Source organism: Phyllobates terribilis, unplaced genomic scaffold (genome assembly GCF_046119375.1).
Source record: "Phyllobates terribilis strain yellow unplaced genomic scaffold, ASM4611937v1 Scaffold_13__5_contigs__length_258822181, whole genome shotgun sequence".
In the NCBI taxonomy this organism is placed as follows: domain Eukaryota; kingdom Metazoa; phylum Chordata; class Amphibia; order Anura; family Dendrobatidae; genus Phyllobates; species Phyllobates terribilis.
Genome location: NW_027362773.1, coordinates 103,213,900 through 103,227,363, shown reverse-complemented (window position 1 = coordinate 103,227,363; position 13,464 = coordinate 103,213,900). Strand labels below are relative to the sequence as shown.

Here is a 13,464-nt window from a genome sequence, read left to right as displayed (position 1 = left end):
TACAAGTTACAACCATTCCTGCCTTGAGCAGTAAGAGAACTTGTCCCATCCCTGTCCCAATCTTACATTAACATACGGCTTGAAATATCTAAATATGCATATTTACTGCAGGGCGGATAAGCCACCGTCAGATAACTGCTGACATTTATGTAATATATACTGTATAGTCGGCTTAAGACACAACTAATCAATGCAAATATGAGCTGCTATAAAAGATAGTGATAGCTGGAAGATTCTTTAAAAAAAATCCTTTAATACTATTAATATTATTTCCCAATGGGAAGATATATCTATAAATTACCAGCCTTTTACGTTAGTATGGTTTTTAAGTTGAATATTTGTGCAGTTTGAAAACCACGATGTCTAGATATACAATTTCTGTGGAATGGATTTACTACATTTACTTAAAGCGTAACTAAACTTTTAAATGTTTTTGATATTTTGGAGCATCTTAAATACCCTCAATGCTAAAACCAGAAACACTCAGCTCCTGTATGAGCATACAGCCATTTATAAGTCTATAAGACTCTCTTTCTAGCTCGTACACCTCTCAGAAACCATCCCCCACTGATCTTAAGGACTTTTAAGGGTCTCCAATATATCAAAAATCTTCTAAAAGTTTAAGACCTCATTCAAAAGGCTGATTTCTTTTTCCACTGATGTGAAAAAAAATGACCGTTTTTCATCAGCGAGCTGGATCAGATTATTAACAGAATTTGGTCAACATGACCGTTTCGCTCCAAAAACTAGAAGGAAAAGAGTCGCACTCACCGTCTCTTTAAAAATTCTTCACTTTATTCGAAAAAGCTAAAACATGAAGTTGCAGGGGTGAAGGGAATGCGTTGAGGACTATGGCCATTTCTCACCCAACAACGCTTCAACGGGTCTGTTCACCCCTGCAACTTCATGTTTTAGCTTTTTCGAATAAAGTGAAGAATTTTTAAAGAGACGGTGAGTGCGACTCTTTTCCTTCTAGTTTTTGGAGTTTCACAGTCTGTGTTTTTTAGGTACACACCCGAGTTCCTGGGTCCAGTAATGCAAGGACATTCCTAGTGGTTGGAAGATGGGTCCGGCACACACCTTCTATTCATTTTCCTAACATGACCGTTTCGGCCATTAGTAATTTTTTGTATGCCCAAAATAAAAATTGAAAAGTTTCGCCTACCCAGTTTGCGTCATTCACATGTCAGTTTATCTCACGTACGAGAAAAACAGACTGATTATTTTGATCAGAATTGGGTCAGAGTTTGGTTCGAGTGCCATAAGTTTTCCTCATGCATTGAGAAAACAAAAAAGTTTTTCCACCTTTAACACCTGTGACAGTCCATGAAAATCGGATTGCACTCTTATGTTGTCCGAGTGTGGTCCAATTTTTTTCACGGGCCCATAGACTTCCATTGTCAATTATGATTTGACACTTGAATCAAAATTGATGCTATATGGAGTAAAAATGTTTTTTACTGCACTGCTGGCTAACCATGTGGAAAAGACACATCAAATCCAAAGGAATTCCAATAAAGGATTTTTTACTTTTTATTTCTTGTCTGTTAAAGATTAAAATCAAGTTTTATCCAACTTCTTCATTTCTTCATCGGGATAGGATAAGACAAATCTAGATGACAATTGAACATCTTCATTTTTATATACACAAGGTACAAGTGGAAAGAAAAAAAAAGGGGGGGAGAAACAAGTTCAGGGGAAACATATGATAAGGGCAAATGTCAAGGTTCACCCTTCACGTTATCAATATCAGATTTATAATATTTTCAATACGGTTTTATCAGTATAGTAGTAATAAAAACCTATCTTTAATATTAAAAATGGAAAACCAAAAAAGGGCATAGTATGATCATTCAAAAAATAAAATGTGTACACTACCGTTGAAACATTTGGGGTCACCCAGACAATTTTGTGTTTTCAATGAAAACTCATACTTTTATTTATCAAATGAGTTGCAAAATGATTAGAAAATACAGTCCAGACATTGACAAGGTTAGAAATAATGATTTTTATTAGAAAGAATAATTTTCTCCTTCAAACTTTGCTTTCGTCACAGAATGCTCCTTTGCAGCAATTACAGCATTGCAGACCTTTGGCATTCTAGCTGTTAATTTGATGAGGTAATCTTGAGAAATTTCCCCCCATGCTTCTTGAAGCCCCTCCCACAAGTTGGATTGGCTTGATGGACACTTTTTGCGCACCATACGGTCAAGCTGTTCTCACAATAGCTCAATGGGGTTGAGATCTGGTGACTGCGCTGGCCACTCCATTACAGATAGAATACCAGCTGCCTGCTTCTTCCCTAAATAGTTCATGCATAATTTGGAGGTGTGCTTTGGGTCATTGTCCTGTTGTAGGATGAAATTGGCTCCAATCAAGCGCTGTCCACAGGGTATGGCATGGCGTTGCAAAATGGAGTGATAGCCTTCCTTATTCAAAATCCCATTTACCTTGTACAAATCTCCCACTTTACCAGCACCAAAGCAACCCCAGACCATCACATTACCTCCACCATGCTTGACATATGGCGTCAGGCACTCTTTCAGCATCTTTTCAGTTGTCCTGCGTCTCACAAATGTTCTCCTGTGTGATCCAAACACCTCAAGCTTTGATTCGTCTGTCCATAAAACTTTTTTCCCATCTTCCTCTGTCCAATGTCTGTGTTCTTTTGCCCATATTAATCTTTTCCTTTTATTAGCCAGTTTCAGATATGGCTTTTTCTTTACCACTTTGCCCTGAAGGCCAGCATCCCAGAGTCGCCTCTTCACTGTAGACTTTGACCCTGGCGTTTTGCGTGTACTATTTAATGAAGCTGCCAGTTGAGGAGCTGTGAGGCGTCAATTTCTCAAACTAGAGAGAAAATCATCTTGTTGCTCCGTTGTGTAGCGGGGCCTCCCACTTCTCTTTCTACTCTGGTTAGAGCCTGTTTGTGCTCTCCTCTGAAGGGAGTAGTACACACCGTTGTAGGAAATCTTCAGTTTCTTGGCAATCTCTCGCATGGAATAGCCTTCATTTCTAAGAACAAGAATAGACTGTCGAGTTTCACATGAAAGTTCTCTTTTTCTGGCCATTTTGAGAGTTTCATAGAACAAACAAATGTAATGCTCCAGATTCTCAACTAGCTCAAAGGAAGGTCAATTTTATAGCTTCTCAAATGAGCCAAGCCATTTTCAGCTGGGCTAACATACTTGTGCAAGGGTTTTCTAGGGTTTTCTAAACATCCATTAGCCTTCTTACACAGTTAGCAAACACAATGTACCATTAAAACACTGGAGTGGTGGTTGTACACCTATGTAGATATTACAATAAAAACAAGACATTTGCAGCTAGAATAGTCATTTACCACATTAACAATGTATAGAGTATACTTCTGATTCATTTAATGTTAGCTTCACTGAAAAAAAATGCTTTTCTTTCAAAAATAATGAAATTTCTAAATGACCCTAAACTTTTGAACGGTAGTGTATGTGTCTCTAATAGAACTCGATTCTGCGTATTAGGAACACCCTTATTGCTGGGAGACTAGTATTATCTATGTGTGAGCCACATGCCGAATTGGTTTGTCTCCCTAATTGGGATGGGAAGAGGAGAATCCACAGGTATCTGGACCTGCAGACAGGAATGCCGACGTAAGAGTGAAACATGCCATGCGACCACCGTGCTCACAAAAGACAGGAGCACCACCAACCCGAAGTGGGACTGACATGGGTGACATACATCTAAATAATTTTCCAAATGATCTGTAGCTAAAAATGAAAAAAATGTGGAGAAATTATCTGTTATGCGTTTATGCTCAGGATTCTAAAACGCTGTCCGTATTACCTTCATATGATCATACCATTACCTTCTAAAGGGTAGAAAACGGACTAAGACAAAAACCAATTAATTATAGAAAGGTTTGCAAAAAGAGCTACCATTCAATGGATTTGAACCTGCCAGATGGATCATTGAATATGCTCATGAATCATAATCACTAGCAGCGGGAGGCACACAGCCACACACATTGAATCGAAATTGGGCTTGTTTTCGCAGACCACTTGATTCGCGAAGAATCACGGACATGTGAATTTCCCCATAGACTATAACAGGTACTAGTGATATCCGTGAAATCCCCAGATAGCACTCGTACGTGTTACACATGGATTACACATAGCTGTCAATGTGAGTTGTCACGGATTTTTCTCTGACCCACAAGCTCCTGTGGGTGATTTTGTTTTGAGCCTGGATCAGAAACGACATGTCTCCATAATTTTTTTTGTGAACACATGGTTTTCAGAAAACCATGGACAGGTAAACAGTCCCATATACTTGTCACGCCAGGTGTGGGAAAAACTTAGTGCAACACAAAGGGAAGAAGGAAAGGGAGCCCAGACTTTAGGGAAAAGGGGAGTGGAGATCTCCTAGGCTGATCTACAATCACCCTGTCTCCACTAACATCCCTATATTGGCTCTTCACCAGTCGCTGCACGTGAACCTTGCCCTGTCTTTCCCTGGCGTTTGGCTCCGGTAAGGGAAGGGAGGGGGTTGAGCGCTAGTCGATCTCTGCTGACAACAAAAGACAACACGTGGGAACATACAACGGAAGATAGCTTAGCTTTTAGTCAACTTCAGAGAGGTGAACACCCGTCCTCATAGCTCCAGAGAGGATGAAGTAATGCACTTGCTCCGAGCCTTCACAAAGGGTAATGTGAGTATTGCCAGCACCTCCCTCCAGCAGACAGGAGGTATGTATACACCCAGGCCAGGGTGTTAACTAGCCAGAGGAAGGCAGCCGCTGGGTCTTAGACAGACAACCTCTAAGGTGGTGTATGTAATGCCAAACGTAGAGATCTCCTGCAACCAACTGCAGGGCGACCGTCTGTCACCTCTGACACACCCGTGACAATACTATGATGGATACTTGTTCTATTCGTGAAAAACACAACTAGAGCATTTACGTGAAAAACGGAGGAGACCTAGAATAAGTGGTTTCCATTTTTGCATTTTTCTTTTTTTATTCTCATTTTCTTCAATGAACTACTGCACATCTCTTACCACTTCTCCAAAGACTTCCCAACAACAGTTTAGTAATGTTTCTATTGACAAAAATGCAATTACAGTCACAGCAAAATTGCTTGTGCTTGTACCATTTGGTAGCATCTATGAGTATATGCCTGGCAATGTCCAAGCAGAACTCGATGCCTGCCAAGCAGTAATAAAGAGTTTACGGTTATGATAATCACAGATGGGTCTGTATTCGGGGCGTTGGTAAACCTACCTACATTAATAAAGTTCAAAAGGCTGATTGTACAGCAATTTATCATGCTGTTTAGTGGATGTATATGTGGAGGTTTATCTTTTTTCTAAAATGAAGCATTTGTGCCCTAAATCGTGGGAGAGATCGAGCCTTGTGCATAGTTCAAGTGCAGAATTTAATCACTCTCATTACTTCACCCCTTAATGAATCACCCCCTAAGTGTTTATGTAAATTTTTCAATAATTGCCTGATTAACTCGAAATACAGTGATATGTAATAAGCAGTTGGGATATGGGAATGAATCATGGTACAAATGAATTTTAACTATGTATTTTATGATTTTCATAATAAATGAAAACGAATGTGAATTTTTCCCATCATGATGGCAAATTAGCTTCCAGTATTAGCCATGAAAAATTATTTTAAGAATTTGTATATTTTCTGGCAGTATGAGAGGTACTTGCTTTGCTGAAAAATTACAGAATAAAGGAACGTTTTTGCCTTAAAGCAAACAACGGTGTGTGTGTGCCAAAATGTCAGTATTTGTGAGGATGTAAAAGTTTACATTGCCCCTGGCAGAAGAAGACCAACCCTTGTTAAATTTGACTTAAGTGCATGAATGCACCTTGTGTTTTGCATTTGACGCGCCCCCTGGGCCATGTTCAAGGGATACCCGGAGCCGGATCTGTATGGGGGTAGTAGTCCTTGTGGCGGTGACCCGGTCCGTGCCCAGGGTGTCAAACTAAGTGTGTGGCAGTCTTTGTAGATGTTGTTTAAGTGTCGACTACGCCACCCGTTGAGTGCGGCTTTGAAGCCGCCGCTGCAGAGCAGTCCGCTGAGGCCGGTGGTATATGTGCAGCAGTGATGGTATAACCCCCAACGGGAGGGGTATGGCCTCAGGGCAGCAGGTGTGGATGATGGGGGTTGTGATGATACCGGAAGGAGAGGCAGAGTCAGAAGATGCAGTTTCAGGGTTTTTACTCACTGATGTTGCTTTAGTCACTCTGGCCTTGAGTGACCACCCGAGCCGTGCTGCGTCCACCAGGTGCGGGACTCGGCTAACCCCCAGGCAGTTCCGGAGCGTGGTCCTGAGCTTCCCTCTCACTCTCTTTCTCCTGGCCGTCCCCACCAGGGATCCACCTCTGTCCAGCTCCCTCGGGCCTCTTAGTGGTTGAACCTTCTCTGGCTTCCCTGGCCCTACTCGTGGTGTGCCTTCCTGGTGGATATGGTGAGGGTCGTGGCAAAACTTGCCCACGACCTCCGGTTCCTGGTTAAGGGTTACTTCTGCCTCCGCCAGCTTGGGATCCGGTGCCCTCTTCTGCCAACCCTTCACCCTTTCTGGTCTGATTCTGGGATCTTAGGGTTCCCTCTGTCTCTGCTTCTCTGGGCCTTTCTTCCTCCTCTCTCTCTTCACTGCAGGCTTTGCTCTGGAGCTGGGCCCAGCCGGAGCCACAGCTCCCTGTCAGCCCTCCTGGCTGAGCTCCTCTGCTCTGCTCCTCCTCTCTCTGACTAAAGACCCTATTCTAAGATGGTGCCCACCTTATATACTCCCTCTATGTGTGAACCCAGGTTACCAGCACCCAATGGGCTCCTAGCTTTACCCAGAATACTCCCCCTATCTGCCCCTACACTACTGGGATGTTCCACCCCCCCTCCCACTCCAGCCAGGGACAGACGCTGTCGTACCTGCACATTTACTTGGTGGGAATACCGTAGTTCTGTCCCCCGGAAATGGGATGTATGTAGTGCATGCAGCCTACTAAGCTCAGTTCCACACTCCATCCTTACCCGGGAGTGGAATACCACACCTCTGGGTCGAGGTGCAATACCCCTGTAGCAGCCGAGTCCTCAGGGTGCTACATTCCCCCCTGGTAAATCACAGCACGTCCTCGGGCTGTAAAAGAATAAAATATCCAAAAACATACAATTTTTTTTTCAAAACATCATAAACATATAAAACACTATATATATTATCAGCAGCATAAAACTCTTCATATAAAACTTTTCATTATTAACATTCTTGTTCCTCCGGCCACGGTGCAACTTGTGACCGGGCAAAGTGCAACAGTCCCTTCTGGGAAAAACACAGTTCCTTATAAAACCAGTAGGGGGCGCTTTAAGAAGCGCAACTATTTACAAGGTATATGGCCGCTCTCAGTCCTCGGCCAGTGGGGAAAAGGGATGGCTGCTCACAGTCCTCAGCCTGTGGGGAGATGGGACACACTGAAACAGTTCACTGGTCCCAATGGGGACTATATCTTACTGGCAACAGTTATTGTACCTTCACGGGTAACTATTTACAGTGCTCCTACTGTACATCAGTGGCGACGTCCTCCTGCTCCTGCCTGAGGGTAATCTTCAGACCCGTCCGGGTCCTCTTGTTCCTCCTCACACCGCAGCTCCTCCTCAGTCAGGCGATGTACATGAAGGGCATAGGGTCCTTTGGCACACTGGTGCCGGGTGAAGGTGACCTCATCTCCCAGGTAAAGGTCACGACCTCTGTGTCCCTCCGGCAGATGGCTTTCTACGTCTCTGCGGGTGACAAAGACGTCGCCGGGGGTTCTGTGGTCCCGTATAAAACCCCACCCGTGCTCCATTTGGAATTTTATTACAGTCCCGCTGGCACGGGGACCGTGGGCAGTACGGGGGTTTCTGCGGGCCCGGCGCTTTTGCTCGACGCTCTGGACTTGGAGCCGCTCCTCGCGGACCCGCCTCTCTCGTCGCTCCTTAGCAAAAACCTCCAATTGTTGCCGGCAGCACTCCGTACGCTGGGCTGCGGCTGCCCGGGTCTCCTCGGTGAATCCCATCAGGTCCTCACCGGTAGGGTCCCACTCAAATTGGGCGTCCTCCAACGGAAGCGGATCGAGTTTGGCGGGCGCAGGAGCCGGAATTAGAGGCTCATCCAGAGGCCGTTCCCTCCGGAATCGAGGGTGAATATATTCAGGTGGCCACACGAAGAGCAGCCCGTCCTGGGTGGTGCTTTGTGCGGAGCGGTCTTCGCCCAGACGGGGTGCTGTGGAGTCAGAGGGCGCTGTGGTGTTTGCGGCGCCCAGGGGCTCCTGGCCTTGCGTCCAGGCCGAAGGTAGCCTGAACACAAAGGGCGCTTTAAAGTTTGCGGCGCCCGGGTCTACCAGGCCTTGCGACCAGGCCGGTGGCATGATGGAGGTAGAGGGCGCTGTGAAGACGGCGGCGCCCGGGGGTACTTGGCCTTGCGACCAGGCCGGGGGCGCTTCTTGCTTGGCCGCGCTCTGAGTCGAGGCGCATGACGTAGCAGGGGGCGTGGCCGCGGCTCCTGCCGCTTGAGGCCTAGCACGGAGCGGTGACGATGCAGCAACGTGAGTGGTGAGTGGGGTCTCGGGCTCTGCGACGGGGAGCTGGGGCAGGCTTGCGACCATCGGGCACGGGGTGTTGTCGTCCCCATTACCTGCTCCCTTTTCTTCAACTCCCTCCGCGGCGTCGTCTCCGGCCGTCGTCCCTCCTGCACCTTCCTCAGAGGCGGACATGCTCCTTGTCGTGGGTGGCGGGCCTCGCTGGCGGGTTCCAGCCTGCTGGGCCATCTCCTTGCTCCACTCCGCCAGCGCTTCCTGCTGTACCCGGGCCATCTTCCGTGCGAGGCCCTCCAGCGCGGTCTGTGCACGCTCCCGATCTCCGGGGAGCTGCGCCAGGATCTCCAGCAGGCCTTCTGGAGTGGCGGCCTGCAACAGGCTCCTGACCACAGGGTCGGTGCTGCCTGACTCTCCCTCCATCTCCGGGTGTGTTCTCTCTAGACTCCTCCAAGCTGCTCCCATCTTCTCTGTTTTGTTCTGTATACGCCCATACTGAGGGCGGTCCTGGGGTAACTCGGTGATTGTCAGTTCCAGGGGCAGACCCCCCACGCTGACGGACATCTCAATCATTGCAGTCTCTGCTGGTGGGGGCGGTCTTCGTTTTTGGCGCCATTCTTGGTCCTGGCCCACGATGGGAGGTGGTCTCTTGTCACCCTCTGGCACGCCCATAATGGCGTCCGCTCTGCCAGGGCGGGAAATCTTCTTAGATGGCGGGAATCGCTTCCCAGTGGCGGGAAACACTGCAGATGGCGGGAAAAGACTGCAGATGACGGGCAAATGGCGGGAACCGATCCGAGATGGCGTCCGATGGCGGGGACCCTCCGGAACCGGCGGGAGACTTCTTTTTGAGGTAAATGCGAACTTTTCTTCAGGCACGCAGTACCCAGTGGTTGCGGGCACGTTATCCTGCCGACTACGCCAAAAGTTGACGCGCCCCCTGGGCCATGTTCAAGGGATACCCGGAGCCGGATCTGTATGGGGGTAGTAGTCCTTGTGGCGGTGACCCGGTCCGTGCCCAGGGTGTCAAACTAAGTGTGTGGCAGTCTTTGTAGATGTTGTTTAAGTGTCGACTACGCCACCCGTTGAGTGCGGCTTTGAAGCCGCCGCTGCAGAGCAGTCCGCTGAGGCCGGTGGTATATGTGCAGCAGTGATGGTATAACCCCCAACGGGAGGAGTATGGCCTCAGGGCAGCAGGTGTGGATGATGGGGGTTGTGATGATGCAGGAAGGAGAGGCAGAGTCAGGAGATGCAGTTTCAGGGTTTTTACTCACTGATGTTGCTTTAGTCACTCTGGCCTTGAGTGACCACCCGAGCCTTGCTGCGTCCACCAGGTGCGGGACTCGGCTAACCCCCAGGCAGTTCCGGAGCGTGGTCCTGAGCTTCCCTCTCACTCTCTTTCTCCTGGCCGTCCCCACCAGGGATCCACCTCTGTCCAGCTCCCTCAGGCCTCTTAGTGGTTGAACCTTCTCTGGCTTCCCTGGCCCTACTCGTGGTGTGCCTTCCTGGTGGATATGGTGAGGGTCGTGGCAAAACTTGCCCACGACCTCCGGTTCCTGGTTAAGGGTTACTTCTGCCTCCGCCAGCTTGGGATCCGGTGCCCTCTTCTGCCAACCCTTCACCCTTTCTGGTCTGATTCTGGGATCTTAGGGTTCCCTCTGTCTCTGCTTCTCTGGGCCTTTCTTCCTCCTCTCTCTCTTCACTGCAGGCTTTGCTCTGGAGCTGGGCCCAGCCGGAGCCACTGCTCCCTGTCAGCCCTCCTGGCTGAGCTCCTCTGCTCTGCTCCTCCTCTCTCTGACTAAAGACCCTATTCTAAGATGGTGCCCACCTTATATACTCCCTCTATGTGTGAACCCAGGTGACCAGCACCCAATGGGCTCCTAGCTTTACCCAGACTACTCCCCCTATCTGCCCCTACACTACTGGGATGTTCCACCCCCCCTCCCACTCCAGCCAGGGACAGACGCTGTCGTACCTGCACATTTACTTGGTGGGAGTACCGTAGTTCTGTCCCCCGGAAATGGGATGTATGTAGTGCATGCAGCCTACTAAGCTCAGTTCCACACTCCATCCTTACCCGGGAGTGGAATACCACACCTCTGGGTCGAGGTGCAATACCCCTGTAGCAGCCGAGTCCTCAGGGTGCTACACATTCATCTAACTAAAATTTTTCATTTTGTGGATGAGTTTTTTTAAAAAAAAAAAAGATAAATGGGCATAGATATAGAACGTGAGTTCTAAGAATAGTAATGTGTTTGACGATAATAAATTATATCTTCTATAATGTTTCTGAACCTAAAATACATAAGGCCCGATTCATCAAGACCCGTGTTGTTCACGTCGGTCTTGATGAGGGGGCGTGCTGGAGTCAGACGCTCCTGATTCTTGAAGAGATGCATGAATTCGACCCTGCCCCATCTTGCCTAATTTGTTTAAGCAAAAAAAAAAATGATGCAGAGTATAAGTTGGTGGGTATGCATGCAACATTCAGCTGAAACCAGAAGTTTACATACACTATATCAAAAGACACATCTGCATGTTTTTCTCAATATCTGACATGAAATCAGAATAAATCGTTCCCATTTTAGGTCATTTAGGATTTCCATCATTTTTAATATTTGCCAAATGCCAAAATAATGACAGAGTGAGAATGTTTTAAAGCATTTTTATTACTAACTGCAAAGTCAAAAGTTTACATACACTAAGATTACTATGCCTTTAAACGATTCTGGACTGCCCATATGATGATGTCATGTGTTTGAAAGCTTCTAATAGGTTTTTTGGCAACCTCTGAGTTAATTAGATACACACCCGTGGATGTATTTTAATGCACACCTGAAACACACTGCCTCTTTGTGCAGCATCATGGGAAAGTCTAAAGAAATAAGCCAAGATATCAGGAAGAGAATTGTGGACTTGCACAAGTCTGGCTCATCTTTGGGTACAATTTCAAGCTACCTGAAGGTGCCTCATTCATCTGCACAAACAATTATACGCAAGTACAAACAAGATGGGAATGTCCAGCCATCATACCGCTCAGGAAGGAGATGGGTTCTCTGTCCCAGAGATGAATGTGCTTTGGTCCAACATGTGCATATCAACTCAAGGAAAAAAGCAAAAGACCTTGTGAAGATGATGGTGGAAGCTGGTAAGATTGTGTCAATAACCACAGTGAAACGAGAACTGTATCAACATGGGCTGAAAGGCCACTCTGCCAGGAAGAAGCCATTACTCCAAAAGAAACATAAAAAAGCCAGATTAATGTTTGCAAATGCACACAGGAACAAAGACCTTAATTTTTTGAGACATGTCCTGTGGTCTGATGAAATGAAATTGAACATTTTGAGCATAATGACCATATTTACGTTTGGAGGAAGAAGGGAGAAACTTAGAAGCCTACGAACACCATCCCAACTGTGAAACATGGGGGTGGCAGCATCATGCTGTGGGGTTGTTTTGCTGCAGGAGGGACTGGTGCACTTCACAAAATAGATGGCATCATGAAAAAAGAAGATTATGTGGCAATACTGAAGCAACATCTCAAGACATCAGCCAGTAAGTTAAAGTTTGGGCAAAGTTGCTTAAGAATAACAAAGTCAATGTTTTGGAGTGGGCATCACAAAGCCCTGATCTCAACCCTATTGAAAATTTATGGGCAACACTGAAAAGGCAGGTGCGAGCAAGACAACCTACAAACCTGGATCAGTTAGGAGGAATGGGCCCAAATTCTGACCAACTATTGTGAGAAGCTTGTGGAAGGATATCCCAAACGTTTGACCCAAGTCATTCAGTTTAAGGGCAATGGTGCCAAATACTAATGAAATGTATGTAAACTTTTGACTTTGCAGTAAGAAATAAAAATGCCTTAAAACATTCTCTCTCTCTACCTAAATTTGGCGACATTTCAAAGCTTTTACACCAAAAATCTGGCATGAAAGCTTTGATGACCCAGGCACATAGATTTTATAAAAAATGAGAATAGTGTCACCACAGCCGCTTAATCCAATGTTCAAACACAGGTGTTTGGCGATGTTGGGATATAGGGTCTTACAAGCTGCAAGCAAAAAAGCTTTTGTTTTTGTAGGGTTGGTTGGAATAGCGTAAAAAGAAAACGGATTTAGAACCCTCCAAAATATCCTTTTTTTCAAAACCACGTCCCTTATTTTATGTACACTGCTCAAAAAAATAAAGTGAACATTCAAATATCACATCCTAGATCTGAATGAATGAAATATTCTCATTGAATACTTTGTTCTGTACAAAGTTGAATGTGCTGACAACAAAATCACACAAAAATCATCAATGGAGAACAAATTTATTAACCAATGGAGGCCTGGATTTGGAGTCACCCCCAAAATTAAAGTGGAAAAACACACTACAGGCTGATCCAACTTTGATGTAATGTCCTTAAAACAAGTCAAAATGAGGCTCAGTATTGTGTGTGGCCTCCACGTGCCTGTATGACCTCCCTACAACACCTGGGCATGCTCCTGATGAGGCTGCGGATGGTCTCCTGTGGGATATCCTCCCAGACCTGGACTAAAGCATCCTCCAACTCCTGGACAGTCTGTGGTGCAATGTAACGTTGGTGGATGGAGCAAGACATGATGTCCCAGATGTGCTCAATCGAATTCAGGTCTGGGGTACGGGCGGGCCAGTCCATAGCTTCAATGTCTTCATCTTGCATGAACTGCTGACACACTCCAGCCACAAGAGATCTGGCATTGTCCTGCATTAGGAGGAACCCAGGGCCAACCGCACCAGCATATGGTCTCACAAGGGGTCTGAGGATCTCATCTCGGTACCTAATGGCAGTCAGGCTACCTCTGGCGAGCACATGGAGGGCAGTGCGGCCCTCCAAAGAAATGCCACCCCACACCATTACTGACCCACTGCCAAACCGGT

General features: G+C 46.5%; 1 protein-coding gene across 21 annotated transcripts in view; it reads left to right on the top strand.

Moving 5' to 3' along the window:
- NRXN2 (neurexin 2) overlaps nucleotides 1-13,464 on the top strand; it is a 961,844-nt gene that overhangs the window by 737,640 nt on the left and 210,740 nt on the right. The gene's annotated exons all lie outside the window — the stretch shown is intronic.